The sequence below is a fragment of the Solanum lycopersicum genome, chromosome 3 (genome assembly GCF_036512215.1).
Source record: "Solanum lycopersicum chromosome 3, SLM_r2.1".
Classification (NCBI taxonomy): Eukaryota; Viridiplantae; Streptophyta; class Magnoliopsida; order Solanales; family Solanaceae; genus Solanum; species Solanum lycopersicum.
In genome coordinates, this window is record NC_090802.1 from 10,595,082 (window position 1) to 10,609,399 (window position 14,318).

Genomic DNA, 14,318 nt, shown 5'->3' on the forward strand with positions numbered 1-14,318 from the left:
CCTATATATGATCTTATTGTATTGATGTATGGCAAGACCCAATTTGATATACTCTTATTAGATGGTTATGAGATGAGACGACTATTTTGAGACTATCCTATATGAATGGTCTGTGTATACTATATATATATATATATATATATATACATACATATACATATACATACTATGTGTATGTAGAGGTCTATGTAAACCTTCAATTAGAAGTAATGAAAAGTTTTAAATTTTTCGCTAAATTTGACCTATGAATATAATGATGTAAACTAAGAGGCTAGCCTTAGTACTCAAAGAGGACGACGAAGCCAGTTACGTCTAGGGGGTATTTCCGGATGTGACAAACTTGGTATAAGAGATGATTTTGAAAAGGCAAAATAAAATATTAAAAACATGTAAAATAAATAAATAAAAATATATATACATACATACATACATACATACATATATATATATATATATATATATATATATATATTTTACACATTTTTAATATTTTATTTTTCTTTTTTAAAATCGTTTTCAAGATCAAAATATGTATGAAGAGGAGTTTAGTTGAAGAGATTGAAACATAGTTCTATCTCTATGTTTGAGACCAAGGCCCTATGAGTAAGTATATCTATGAATATTCTATGTATAATTTCTAAATAACATTATTTGATAGTTTTTTAAAAAATATTTTTGTACAGATGTGTGCTATACGTATAGCTCTTCCGAAGCCATGACATCTCTAAATACAAGAGAGATGTTTGAACTACCAATTAAACTCTCTAGTCATCAACTTGTGGATCATGTTCCAATTGTTTACAAATATGATTTAAAAGGTAACAATAGAGATTAGGTAGAGTTTTATTTCTGTTTTCACATGGACTAATATTAAAAGGTACTTTTGTTTGGAGATATAAATAATATAAATTAATTCTATGTAAAACGTGTTTAATATCTTATTATCTTACGTGAACTTCACGAGAGAATTTCAAGTTAATACAAATAATTAGACATGGTCCAACATTTATGTAATTGAGAAATTTTAGACTTGAAACAGCTATTTTAGATAAAAAAAAACAAATTTGATTGATGAGTTATATTTTCTGTTTTTTGGTTCAAACTAACTACTTTAGATTAAAAAGAAATTAATACATGCATAATTCTAGTAAACTACTCTACTTAATTATTTCATCTTCTATATCTTGCATAAAATAATATATAAATCACTTTATAAGTATAATATGTATTAGTTATATGTGTTTTTAAATTTTAATAATTTTACATTTTATATACCCATCAAATATGGTATAAATTATATAAAAACCATACTTAAATAGTCGGAGCATTAATAAATAATTATCTACATACTAGACCATCTTGTTCTTATAAATTTCTGAAACTGCAAAAAGACACAACATCAACACTTTAAATTGATCGTGTATTTTATTTATTATTATAGAGATATAATAGCTACGTGATCAGTTTTATTTACTCTTATCATGTAGCCATCTTTCCTCTTATTATGTAGTATTCTTTCTCCTTTAACACTATCAAGAAAAGTCAACTACATTAGGATAATTAATTCCTTAATTAATTAGGAATTATTCTTATTTAAGGGAATAAAAGATCAAAGTATAGAAGTGTAACAAAGATTGAGAATGATGAAAGAGACAAACATATAAATTAGATTATAACATTATCACGTTGATAAAAGTGGAGCATATAACTTTAGTTGTTATCTCTAAATCTTATGTTGTAAATTTAGAAAACCAAAGTTACAATAATTTTTTTTTAACTAGTAGCATTTTTCAAATGGAGTGGAGGGGGGAGGGAGCGTTTTATATATATATATATATGATGAATCTTAAATATTTTATTTTATACTTTAGTAAAATAGTGTATTTGGAACGAAATAAATAAGAGTAAAATAACAATCTTTAGTAAAATAATGTTTTTGGAAGAAAACAAAAGATAGTAAAATAAATACAATTAAAATCTTTATATTGATTGTTAGAATTGAATCAGGAGATTACCTCTTTAAACGACAATTCGCAAAGAAATAGCCTCCAAACTAAAAAGAAATATTTAAAAGAAATGACAACATTGTACCAAATTTTGTCCATGTTTTGATGTTGGATCTGATTTGTCTCTGACTAACAATATGCCAAGCAGATTTATTTGTGTATCTTCAGTCAACAATCTACATCTATATTGCATCATCTTTATGGTGTTGTTTTCTATTTCCACTTGATATATTACAATGACTTGCATCATTTTTATGTTGATGTTACAATGACACAATTACATATATTTCATTTGGCCCTTTTTACTTGGAAAATAGTTGATCCAAAATGTTAGTCATTTTAAAAAAATCAAAATATAATAAATTGTTTGTTTCAACTTGTCACGACCCAAATCGGGCCGCGACTGGCACCCACACTTACCCTCCTGTGTGAGCGAACCAACCAAATCTAAACCTTAACATTTCAATGTACTATCAACATAAAGTAATGCGGAAGACTTAAACTCATTAATAAAAACCAATTCAATAACTATTATTTCCCAAAATCTGGAAGTCATCATCACAAGAACATCTACTTCAAATTACTAAATCTAAGAGTTTCTAAGAAGCTAAAAATACATAAAAGCTAGTCCATGCCGGAACTTCAAGGCATCAAGACATGAAGAGGAAGATCCAGTCCAAGCTAGAAGCATTAGCTCACCCTGATATCCGGAGTAATGAAGACTGGCTAGAGTTATTGTTGAGTCGAAGATGACGGCACGTTTGTTGCACTCCACATTTAAACAAGAAGGAAACATAAAAGTGGGGGTCAGTACAAAACACGGGTACTGAGTAGATATCATCGGCCAACTCAAAATAGGAAACAGTATATATTACATAACATCATAAAATCAACTAATATCCTTAGCATGCAGCATTTACAATTACCATAACCTTTGGTTACAACACCAAGCTCATCAATGAGGACTCACGCCTCCTCATCATACTCATTTGGGATTTAGGTTCATTAGATTGACTATACTAACATATTTCAAGATTCATTATCTTTATTCCTCTCGTGTCGGTACCTGACACTCCGCTCCTCATATACTATCCTGGTGTCGGAACGTGACACTCCGATCCTCATATACTATCCTGGTACCGGAACGTGGCACCCAATCCATATTGTATCCTGGTGTCGGAACGTGACACTCCGATCCTCATATACTATCCTGGTACCGGAACGTGGCACCCGATCCATATTCTATCCTGGTGTCGGAATGTGACACTCCGATCCTCATATACTATCCTGGTACCGGAACGTGGCACCTGATCCATATTCTATCCTGGTGTCGGAACGTGACACTTCGATTCTCATATACTATCCTGGTACCGGAACGTGGCACCCGATCCATATTCTATCCTGGTGTCGGAACGTGACACTCCGATCCTCATATACTGTCCTGGTACCGGAACGTGGCACCCGATCCATATTCTATCCTGGTGTCGGAACGTGACACTCCGATCCCCTAATCTCCTTCTATCAATAAGCCTTCTTTCTTACCAAGGCATCATCAATCTCATTATTTTAGTTCATCACGCCTTCTTTTATACCAAGGCTTTATCATTAACAAAGAGATTAGGGTTTTTCAAGATTTGGGATTCAATAACTTCACCATGCTTATATAATCACAATTATATAATTACATTCATGCAAGCATACAATTAAGCACATAGCAGGGTTTACAATATTATCAATACATATCATTCGCTATTAAGAGTTTACTACGAATATCGTAAGAGAAACCATAACCTACCTCCACCGAAGACTAGTGATCAAGCAAGAATTTCCCAAAGCCTTGTGTTTTTCCTCTTCGTTCGTCTCTCTCTATCGATTCTCCTTCTCTCTCTTTCTGTTCTTTTCTTTTTCTTATTCAAACCCTCTTTCTTTTACCCTAATTAACATATAATTAAGAATAAAATATGGAAATAATAACCCACTAATTTACTGAAGGTTACCTCTTTTAACCTCCAAGTAATTAGACTTATTAACATAAACCCAGTAACTTTATAATTAAAGTAGGAATAGTCCAAAACATCCCTTAAAACGTGTAAAGAAATCCGACCCAGACTGGGATTACGCAACCTGTGACGGCCCGTCGTGCCTGCGACGGTTCGTCCTGCAGGTCGTCGCAAGGTTCAGACTCAATTTCCACCAAAGAGTCTGTGACGGTCCGTCCTGCACTTTCGTCACGAAGTTCAGAGAGTCGATTTTCAGTACCCAATTTCAGAATTTCTAAGTGTTTTGAAACGAGACGCCTCGATGGTCCGTCGTGCTCATGACGGTCCGTCGTGGGTTCCGTCGTCTCAGCCTGTTTTTCCAAAAATAAAATCTGCTGCTCAAAACGACTAAACAGGTCATTACACAACCTTTACTTTTAGTCATAAATATAGGGAGATAACATTTATCATATATTCATTTTTATAGTTATTAATAAGACTTATCATATATTCATTTTTACACAATTAAATAATATTAGTGCAAATTCAGTCTCTTTTTAAAATGTAACTTCTCATGACGTTATCTGCAGTAACAATCTATGCTCCCTTCTTTTCTTTTTCATTTGTATAGGGAGTAGACATAGATATGAGTGACACTCAATTCTAATCGTAGGATATGAAATTTAAAAGAAATCAAATAATATTTAATCAAAAATTCCGCTGGTGAAAAGTGGAGGAATTAGGGATATGGTAAAGTTAAAAACTTGATTTATAAGTTAAAAACTGAAGATGTTTCTGATACTAGTGAAACCAAGGGACAGTTGAATTTAAAAAAAGTAATGGCTAAGAGTGAACCTTTTTTTTCTTCTTATTTCATATTCGTATCTACTTAGTAAGAAAAATTTGTAATGATGATATTGTTCACTTTAATTAGTGTATGTTTAAGTAATATTTAGAACGTTTGAACTTATTCAATGATTTGAAGGTACAATTTATGATTATGACCTTAATGTTGATTTGGTTGTTGTTGCCCCTGATTTATGATTGTCTCTGAGTTATGTCTTTTTCTGTTAAGTTGAAAGTTTACTTCTAATTAAATTCTAACTTTTTTTATGTAGTTACTGTGATTGTATGTTAATAGTATATTTGATATCAGATATTTAATATTCAGTAATTTATGCATACTAAAGTGTTATTTTTTTTTATAAAGTGATTTAGTATTCAATATGTGGTTGACTTATTTAAGTATTTAGGTTGAAGAACATTTTTCTTGGTTGTATGGGTAAAACAAGTTTTTGACTATATTATTTTTCAGCTCAATACTCTATTTTAAAATAAACTTTTGTGTATGGCAAAATGTGAAGGTCAATTTGAAATCGTCGCATCTCTCTTTCATTGTTATGTTGTTAAAATCTTTAGAGTATTTCTTTTTATTTAATAAAATTTGACTAAAGAGATTTATATATAAGGACATTCTTGTCAATTTCTTTAATCAAAATAGTCTACTTGTATGTTGTTTCACCTGTATGTTAGATTATGAAAAATGTTTGTGATTTTTTTTATCTACTACTTGTTTCACCTCTCGATTAAATTATAAAAAGATATCTTCGATCCAATTCCGAATAAAGTAGAAATATGTAAATTTTATATAATATTTTCTTTATCTTTTAAAATAAATATTTAGCATATACTTATTTGATTATTTTAGATTTTTTTTATTATAGAAGAAAAAATATGTGATTAAAAACTATGAACAACTGAACGCCGATAGTGAAAAAAAATTAATGACACACTCAAGTATCAACCCATGGTTGGTGCACTTCGATTCTTTCGCAACTTTAAAAAGTTAAAGGGACATGTATATATTCTTTATAGTCACTTGAATTTGTAATAGTTAAACATTTATGTCATTGAACAATTTTAAACATGAAACGACTTCTTTAGAGAGAACAAATTTGATTGCATGAGTTGTATTTTCTGTTTTTAGTCCCAAACTGATTACTTTAGATGGAAAAGAAACTATATTTTTTTAGACTCAAATCAAATATGTTAGCTAAGAATAGCTTAAAAGGGAGATATCTATATATTTTTTATCATCTTAAATATAAAAGTATCTTAGTTGCAAAAAGTTTTTATCATTTTTGTAAATAACTTAAATCGGTCAAAATATTTTTATCGTAAATATAAATATTGTATGACAAATTCATATATATATATATATACGCGCGCACGTACATGTTTTTAGTATTTCGTTTCCTTTTTTTTAACCATTTTTGAGACAATAATGTGCCTAACGAGGAGTTAGTTAAGAGATTGAATAATTTTATGATTTTAAAATAACATTATTTGATGATTTTTTTCAAAAATATTTTGATACAGACGTGTGCTATACATATAGCTCTAACGAAGCTACGACAACTCTGTATGCAAGAGACATCAAAACCACCCATTGAACTCTCTACACAATTACTTGTAGATCATGTTCCGATTGTTTACACATATGAAGAAAAAGGTAAGAATAGATACAATGTCAGGTGTTATGTCGATTCTCACATGGAGTGCTTGTAGTATGTCATGTATATTGTTGTGTGTCTACAGTGTGAATATCCAAAAAAATCATCTAGAAAAAATATCATCGACCCAATTTCGAATAAGATAGAAATATTTATATATTTTATATAGTGTTTGCTTTTCTTTTTAAAAGAAATGTATAGCATATACTTACTTGATTATTTTAATATTTAGATCGTAGAAGGAGAAATATGTGATGTATAACTATGAACAAATGGATACCAATGAAGAAAAAATTAACGAAACACTGAAACCAGCTTGAGAAATAAGTAATTTTGTACTCCTTTTCAGTCTACTTGGCACTAGCTTGAGAAAAAAAGTCAATCAGCATTGGGTCCACAAGATAGTGCCACGTAGGCCGAAAGGGGGTAGAAAATTATTAACAAAATAAGTCCAAGGGGGCATAGGTTGAGTGGGTACTTATGCATTATTCCTTTTTTTTTAGTTTAGTAGTTGTTTCTTCTGTTTGAATGCATACAATAATTTGTTTCCTTTAAGTTGATGTAACTAATCGATCATGAACTATATGTTGAATACAACAATATATGAATACAAAAGTGAGATGAAGATACAAAGGTATAAATATAAAGTGAGATTGAATACAAAATTGTGAATACAAAAAGAGATACTTTTTTCATTTGAAATACAAAGTGACTTTGAAAGGTAAAATACAAACTAATCGATCATGAACTATATGTTGATGTAACGACCCGTTTAGTCGTTTTGAGCAACAGACTTCAATTCTGAAAAAACTGGCAAAAGCGACGGACCCCACGACGGAACGTCATGGGAACGACGGACCGTCGAGGGTGTCTCGTCCCAAAACACTTAGAAATTCTGAAATTTGGGTGCTGAAATCGACTCTCTGAACTCTGTGACGGACACGCAGGACGGACCGTCACAGGCACGACGAACCGTCGTGATCCACCGTTTCAAAACACTTCAACTCTTGAGAATTTGGTACAGGGAACGATTCTCTGAACTTCGTGACGGAATGGCAGGACGGACCGTCACAGACGTGACGGACCGTCATAGATTGTTCAGTGGAAATTGACTCTCTGACCCTTGCGACGACCTGCAGGACGGACCGTCGCAGGCACGATGGTCCGTCACAGGTTGCGCAAATCCCAGGCAGAATTGGATTTCCTTACACATTTTAAAGGACGTTTTTGGACTATTCTTTCCTTAATTATAGATTTCGTGGGTTTATATTAATAACTCAAATTCTTGGGGGTTAAAAGAGGTAACCCTAAGTTAATTAGTGGGGTATTATTGCCATCTTTTATTCTTAATTATATACTAATTAGGGTAAAAGAAAGAGGGTTTGAATAAGAAAATAGAAAGAACAAGAAGGGAGAGAGAGAAACGATCGAGAAGAAGAGGAAAACACCAAGCTTTGAGGATTAACTTGCTTGATTTCAATTCTTCGGTGGAGGTAGGTTATGGTTATTTCATGCTATTCGTAGTAAACTCTTAATAGCGAATGATATGTGTTAGTAGTATTGTAAACCTTCTATATGCTTAATTGTATGCTTGCATGAATGCTGTGATTATGTAATTGTGAATAAATAAGCATGATGAAGCTATTGAATCCCAAATCTTGAAAAGAAACCCTAATCTACTTTGTTAATGATGATGCCTTGGTATAAAAGAAGGCTTGATGAACGAAAGTGGTGAGATTAAGGGATCGAGTGCCACGTTCCGGTACCAGGATAGAATATGGATCGGGTGTCACGTTCCGACACCAGGATAGAATATGGATCGGGTGCCATGTTCCGGTACCAGGATAGAATATATGGATCGGGTGTCACGTTCCGACACCAGGATAGAATATGGATCGGGTGCCACGTTCCGGTACCAGGATAGTATATGAGAATCGAAGTGTCACGTTCCGACACCAGGATAGAATATGGATCGGGTGCCATGTTTTGGTACCAGGATAGAATATGGATCGGAGTGTCACGTTCCGACACCAGGATAGTATATTAAGGAGCGGAGTGTCACGTACCGACACGAGGGGTAAAAAGATAATGAATCTTGAAATATGATAATATATCCAATCTAATGAACTAAATTCCCAAATGAGTATGATGAGGAGGTGTGAGTCCTCATTGATGTGCTTGGTGTTGTAACCAAGGGTTATGGTAACTATAAATGCTGCATGCTAAGGATATTAGTTGATTTTATGATATTGCTTAATACATACTGTTTTCTATTTTGAGTTGGCCGATGATATCTACTCAGTACCCGTGTTTTGTACTGACCCCTACTTTTATGTTTTTCTTCTTGTTATTTGTGGAGTGCAGCAAACGTGTCATCATCTTCGACTCAACAGTAACTCAAGCCAGTCTTCGTCACACCGATCTTCAGGGTGAGCTAACGCTTCTAGCTTGGACTGGATCTTCTCCTTCATGTCTTGATGCCTTGAACCCCCGGCATGGACTAGCTTCTTATGTATTTTTAGCTTTTAGGATACTCTTAGTTTAGTCATTTGATCGTAGATGTTCTTGTGATGATGACTTCCAGGTTTTGGGAATAATAGATGTTGAATAATAATAGTTATTGGTCTTATTAATGAGTTCAAGTCTTCCGCATTACTTTATGTTGATATTACCTTGAAATGTTAAGGTTTAGATTGGTTGGTTCGCTCACATAGGAGGGTAAGTGTGGGTGTTAGTCGCGGCCCGGATTTTGGTCGTGACAAACTTGGTATCAGAGCATTAGGTTCGTTGGTCTCATCACACAAGAACAGGTCTAGTAGAGTCTTAAGGAACGGTAGGGGGACGCCTTTACTTTTCCTTGAGAGGCTATAAGACTTTAGGAAAACTTCACTCTTTCATTCTTCTTTCGTGCTACTACTTGAGTCCAATTGGTATCTAGGCGATACGAATTGGTATCTGACCATCTTCACTCTCTTTCGCGGATGTTTAGTACTAGAGCAACGACTGCGCCAACACCAACATCGGCAAGACAATAAGCGTCTGAGCCAGCCTCTGGGGCTGTAGCTCGAGGAAGAGTAGCGGCAAGAGGCCGTGGTAGAGGTCGTGGGAGGACGGCCTCTAGAGGAAGAGGACGAGTATCTAGCCCATCTGATACTAGGGCAGTGACTCTTCCACCGACTGAGGAAGTAATACGAGAAGGGGAGGATGGGGAAACTGAACAAAGGCTTTATTAGACCAAGTGCATCTCCCTGGGGTGCTCCGGTTTTGTTTGTGAAGAAGAAGGATGGGAGTTTCCGAATGTGTATAGATTACAGACAACTAAACAAGGTAACCATAAAGAACAAGTATCCTCTTCCCCGCATTGATGACTTGTTCGATCAGTTACAAGGTGCTTATGTCTTCTCTAAGATTGACTTGAGATCCAGTTATCATCAATTGAAAATACGGGCAACGGATGTGCAAAAGACTGCTTTTCGAACGAGGTATGGGCATTACGAATTTGTAGTGATGTATTTTGGTCTTACGAATGCCCCTGCTGCGTTCATGAGCTTGATGAACGGGATTTTTAAGCCATATTTGGATATCTTCGTGATCGTATTTATTGATGATATATTGGTATACTCAAAGAGCAAGAAGGAACATGAAGAGCATTTGAGAATGGTATTGGAAATGTTGAGGGAGAAAAAGCTCTATGCCAAGTTCTCTAAGTGTGAGTTTTGGCTAGATGCAGTGTCCTTCTTGGGGCACGTGGTTTCTAAGGAAGGAGTGATGGTGGATCCTTCTAAGATTGAGACAGTAAGGAATTGGGTAAGACCCACTAACGTGTCAGAAATAAGGAGCTTTGTTGGGTTAGCTAGCTACTACCGCCGATTTGTCAAGGGATTCTCTTCTATTGCTTCCCAATTGACGAACTTGACTAAGCAGAATGTTCCATTTGTATGGTCGGACGAATGTGAGGAAAGCTTTCAGAAGCTCAAGACTTTGTTGACTACCGCACCTATCCTTACCTTGCCAGTAGAGGGTAAGAACTTCATTATTTATTGTGATGCATCCTATTCTGGTTTGGGTGCAGTACTAATGCAAGAGAAGAGTGTGATTGCTTATGCTTCAAGGCAATTAAAGGTGCATGAACGTAACTATCCGACCCACGACTTGGAATTGGCTGCGGTAGTGTTTGCATTAAAACAATGGAGACACTATCTATATGGGGTTAAGTGTGTGGTCTACACGGATCATCGTAGCTTTTAGTATGTCTTTACTCAGAAAGATTTGAACTTAAGACAGAGAAGATGGATGGAGTTACTAAAGGACTACGATATCACTATCTTGTATCATCCGGGGAAGCCGAATGTTGTAGCGGATGCTTTAAGTAGAAAGGCGGGAAGCATGGGAAGTCTAGCTCACTTGCAAGCTTCTAGACGCCCATTAGCTAGAGAGGTTCAGACTCTAGCTAATGACTTGATGAGATTAGAAGTAAATGAGAAGGGAGGATTATTGGCTTCTGTGGAGGCAAGATCTTCTTTTCTTGACAAAATTAAGGGAAAACAGTTTGATGATGAGAAACTAAGGCGAATCCAAGATAAAGTATTGCGAGGGGAGGCTAAGGAAGCACAAATCGATGAGGAAGGTGTTTTGAGAATCAAGGGAAGGGTATGTGTACCCCGCGTCGATGATTTGATCAACACTATTCTGATAGAGGCTCACAGTTCAAGGTATTCTATGCATCCGGGTGCAACCAAGATGTATCGTGACCTAAAACAACACTTTTGGTGGAGTAGAATGAAGCGTGATATTGTTGACTTTATTGCTAAGTGTCCAAACTGTCAACAAGTAAAGTATGAACACTAAAGGCCCGGAGGAACACTTCAGAGAATGCCCATTCCGGAATGGATATGGGAGAGGATCGCAATGGACTTCGTGGTTGGTCTTCCCAAGACATTGGGAAAGTTTGATTCTATTTGGGTGATCGTTGATAGGTTAACTAAATCTGCTCATTTCATTCCGGTCAAGGTGACTTACAATGCAGAAAAATTAGCCAAACTTTACATCTCGAAAGTGGTGCGATTGCATGGGGTTCCACTATCCATCATATCAGATAGAGGTACGCAGTTTACTTCTAAGTTTTGGAAAACATTGCATGCGGAATTGGGTACTAGGTTGGACCTTAGTACTGCGTTCCATCCTCAGACCGATGGTCAGTCTGAGAGAACGATTCAAGTGTTAGAAGATATGCTTCGTGCATGTGTGATAGAGTTTGGTGGCCATTGGGATAGTTTCCTACCCTTAGCGGAGTTTCCATACAATAATAGCTATCACTCAAGTATTGATATGGCCCCATTTGAAGCATTGTATGGGAGGAGATGTAGGTCTCCCATTGGTTGGTTTGATGCATTCGAGGTTAGACCTTGGGGTACTGACCTTTTGAGGGATTCGATAGAGAAAGTGAAGTCTATTCAAGAAAAGCTTCTAGCGGCGCAAAGTAGACAAAAAAATATGCAGATCGAAAGGTTAGAGACTTAGAGTTCATGGAAGGTGAACAAGTCTTGTTGAAAGTTTCGCCCATGAAAGGGGTGATGCGGTTTGGAAAAAGGGGTAAACTAAGTCCAAGGTACATTGGACCATTTGAAGTACTTAAGCGAGTAGGAGAGGTGGCTTATGAGTTAGCCTTGCCTCCAGGGCTGTCCGGAGTACATCCGGTATTCCATGTGTCTATGTTGAAAAGATATCATGGGGATGGAAATTACATTATCCGTTGGGATTCAGTTTTGCTTGATGAGAAATTGTCTTATGAGGAGGAGCCTGTTGCTATTCTAGGTAGAGAAGTTCGCAAGTTGAGGTCAAGAGAGATTGCATCCATCAAGGTGCAATGGAAGAATTGACCCGTTGAAGAAGCCACTTGGGAGAAGGAGGCGGATATGCGAGAAAAATACCCACATCTGTTTACAGATTCAGGTACTCCTTTTCGCCCTTGTTTTCCTTCTTTTGATCATTCGGGGACGAACGATGAGTAAATTGGTATCTAATGTAACGACCCGTTTAGTCGTTTTGAGCAACAGACTTCAATTCTGGAAAAACTGACAGAAGCGACGGACCCCACGACGGAACGTCATGGGCATGACGGACCGTCGAGGGTGTCTCGTCCCAAAACACTTACAAATTCTGAAATTTGGGTGCTGAAATCGACTCTCTGAACTCTGTGACGGACACGCAGGACGGACCGTCACAGGCACGACAAACCGTCGTGATCCACCGTTTCAAAACACTTCAACTCTTGAGAATTTGGTACAGGGAACGATTCTCTGAACTTCGTGACGGAATGGCAGGACGGACCGTCACAGGCGTGACGGACCGTCATAGATTGTTCAGTGGAAATTGACTCTCTGAACCTTGCGACGACCTGCAGGACGGACCGTCGCAGGCACGATGGCCCGTCACAGGTTGCGCAAATCCCAGGCAGAATCGGATTTCCTTACACGTTTTAAAGGACGTTTTTGGACTATTCTTTCCTTAATTATAGATTTCGTGGGTTTATATTAATAACTCAAATTCTTGGGGGTTAAAAGAGGTAACCCTAAGTTAATTAGTGGGGTATTATTGCCATCTTTTATTCTTAATTATATACTAATTAGGGTAAAAGAAAGAGGGTTTGAATAAGAAAATAGAAAGAACAAGAAGGGAGAGAGAGAAACGATCGAGAAGAAGAGGAAAACACCAAGCTTTGAGGATTAACTTGCTTGATTTCAATTCTTCGGTGGAGGTAGGTTATGGTTATTTCATACTATTCGTAGTAAACTCTTAATAGCGAATGATATGTGTTAGTAGTATTGTAAACCTTCTATATGCTTAATTGTATGCTTGCGTGAATGCTGTGATTATGTAATTGTGAATAAATAAGCATGATGAAGCTATTGAATCCCAAATCTTGAAAAGAAACCCTAATCTACTTTGTTAATGATGATGCCTTGATATAAAAGAAGGCTTGATGAACGAAAGTGGTGAGATTAGGGGATCGGGTGCCACGTTCCGGTACCAGGATAGAATATGGAACGGGTGTCACGTTCTGACACCAGGATAGAATATGGATCGGGTGCCACGTTCCGGTACCAGGATAGAATATATGGATCGGGTGTCACGTTCCGACACCAGGATAGAATATGGATCGGGTGCCACGTTCCGGTACCAGGATAGTATATGAGGATCAGAGTGTCACGTTTCGACACCAGGATAGAATATGGATCGGGTGCCACGTTCTGGTACCAGGATAGAATATGGATCGGAGTGTCACGTTCCGACACCAGGATAGCATATTGAGGAGCGGAGTGTCACGTACCGACACGAGGGGAAAAAAGATAATGAATCTTGAAATATGATAATATATCCAATCTAATGAACTAAATTCCCAAATGAGTATGATGAGGAGGTGTGAGTCCTCATTGATGTGCTTGGTGTTGTAACCAAGGGTTATGGTAACTATAAATGCTGCATGCTAAGGATATTAGTTGATTTTATGATATTGCTTAATACATATTGTTTTCTATTTTGAGTTGGCCGATGATATCTACTCAGTACCCGTGTTTTGTACTGACCCCTACTTTTATGTTTTTCTTCTTGTTATTTGTGGAGTGCAGCAAACGTGCCGTCATCTTCGACTCAACAGTAACTTAAGCCAGTCTTCGTCACACCGGATCTTCAGGGTGAGCTAACGCTTCTAGCTTGGACTGGATCTTCTCCTTCATGTCTTGATGCCTTGAACCCCCGGCATGGACTAGCTTCTTATGTATTTTTAGCTTTTAGGATACTCTTAGTTTAGTCATTTGATC